This window comes from Myotis davidii, unplaced genomic scaffold, assembly GCF_000327345.1.
Source record: "Myotis davidii unplaced genomic scaffold, ASM32734v1 scaffold194, whole genome shotgun sequence".
Lineage (NCBI taxonomy): Eukaryota > Metazoa > Chordata > Mammalia > Chiroptera > Vespertilionidae > Myotis > Myotis davidii.
The window spans coordinates 3,830,487-3,832,844 of NW_006286673.1; the positions used below are offsets into that span (position 1 = coordinate 3,830,487).

Genomic DNA, 2,358 nt, shown 5'->3' on the forward strand with positions numbered 1-2,358 from the left:
GAACCTGGAACCACGACTGTTCCACCTACCCAGGGCCAATTAGAATAGAATATGCTGTTTTAACCACCCTATTTTTACAGTTGGGACACTGCTTACAGAATACTTGAGAAAGAAGACTGTATGACAAATTCTAAAAGTTTTAAAATTATTGGTTTGCTGTTGACCTTCGTCTCCTAGCCCAGTGGTCGGCAAACTGCGGCTCTCGAGCCACATGCGGCTCTTTGGCCCCTTAAGTGTGGCTCTTCCTAAGCCTTAGGGGTACCCTAATTAAGTTAATAACAATGTACTTACCTATATAGTTTAAGTTTAAAAAATTTGGCTCTCAAAAGAAATTTCAATCGTTGTACTGTTGATATTTGGCTCTGTTGACTAATGAGTTTGCCGACCACTCTCCTAGCCAAACACCTCAGCACCTAGTGGTCCTGGCCCCTGAGACCTGCTTAGGGGAGTGAGAGCTACAGGCCTTCACACTCCTATGCCCGAAGGGCAGTGTTACGGGGTTTGACAGGCAAATGAAACCTATTACTGACAGAATGTGTTCTTAGAGGTAACGATCCTCAGAGGTCAACATTGTGTTAGTGGTTGATATTTTGAATACAAGAGGCCCAAAAAGGTGAGTTCAATGCGACTTATAGTAGAATAAGAAAATAAGCATTTGTAAGTTTTAGGCTTGTCTTTGGGGTTTTGCCTCTGAATAAAAGGCGTTGTTTGAAAATCATGCACACATAACAAAGAGAGAAAACTTAATATTACAGTTGGCCCCATGGCCTGGTCACCCCACTGCGGCTTCTGTTGGTCGCCTCTGAGCTGCTTGCTGACAGATAGGATGAGTGTCCTTGCAGGAGGAATGGAGGCTTTGGTGTGTGTTGGTGGGTCGGGCTTTAGCTGTGAGGTCCTTCTCACAGTGACGGGAGTCTCACGCACTGGATTGAAGTGTGAGGAAGAGAGAGCCTGCGTGGGGACGCTGCTCTGTGGACCTCGTGCCCATCCCATTCCCACTGGGCGTGGTTCAGGGTTTCATAAATGTATAGTACTGAGGCCAGTGCAAGAAAGTGTTAGCAGTTCCTCTCGGTTCTGTGTAAAGATGGTAAACCGAGGCCCAGGGACACAGATGGTGACAAGAGCCAGCTGGGACACCCATCTCTAGAGCATGATGCCACCAGTGCCTTTCCCCTCAGTTCACGTGGGATTTTTACGTCAGTGCCTGGCACTTAGCACTCAGGGGATTTTTATCACGTTACCATCTGAGGGGAACTAATTTTTGTCTCCGTGGCTTCCCATGATTTTGGACAGTTACCCCACCTCCTTTGGGACACCTCCCCTTCCCAGGGACCTCTCTTGGCCTGTCTCTGTTGTAGACACTGGGCAGCCTGCAGCTTTCCTGAGAGGTGGTTCTCAAATGTGGTATGAATGTGAGATCCTATGATAAGTAACGAGAGGGACCCTCCATTACTGCCCCTGGGTCCTGTGGTGACAGGTTGAATTCTGCTTTGGAGTTGTATTTTTTTAAAATGTATTTTTTTGATTTCAGAGAGGAAGGGAGAGGGAGAGAGAGAGGAATATCAATGATGAGAATCATTGATTGGCTGCCTCCTGCATGGTCCACACTGGGGACCAAGCCTACAACCCGGGCATGTGCCCTGATGGGGAGTCAAACCGTGGCCTTCTGGTTCATGGGTCAACGCTCAACTACTGAGCTACGCTGGCTGGGCTGGAGTTGCATATTTGACTGTTGACTTTGTCTTGTTAGAACGCACCTTCAGCCACCTCAGATTTCATTCACAATGAAGTCAGATAAAAATTGATTGAAATATCCACACTAATACTTTAGTTTCTTTTAATGTCTTATTGCTAGTGACCTGTTAAAGCTGTTCTTGTTTTGTAAAATTTATTTGCTCTTAAAACTTGTGTTTTTAAACCCTATATTTCAGCCCATGAAAATAAATGTTGACAGTGTTGGTTGAGTATTAGCTTTCTGAGAACAGACGTGTAGGGTCCATGTGCAGGCGAGCACTAACCTACCAGTTTGCACAGCCGGGACGAGTGTGTGAGTGTTAGGACTGTGCACATCTCAGAGGAAGTTCACGACCACATGGAGACCCAGAAGGGGTCAAGATTGAAAGTAGTTCTAGGAAGCATGTTTGAATGAACTAGGAAGGTAACAGTTCTGAGTATGAAAGCGAAACATTGAGTGTATATATGAATCAGTCACTGTGTAAGCTGGATCACTCCAAACTGCCCATTTAGCTGTTCTTTCCAGAACTGTACTAAGATGTCAGTAAACTGGTAAAGTGTAAAACCGGACAGGGGAAGGGAAAAAACAGTGACACGTTTCTGTGATTTGTAAGGTGCCTCCCT

The 2,358-nt window shown here is 45.7% G+C and overlaps 1 protein-coding gene across 1 annotated transcript in view; it reads left to right on the plus strand.

Moving 5' to 3' along the window:
• DIP2C (disco interacting protein 2 homolog C) overlaps window positions 1–2,358 on the plus strand; it is a 178,441-nt gene that overhangs the window by 2,363 nt on the left and 173,720 nt on the right. The gene's annotated exons all lie outside the window — the stretch shown is intronic.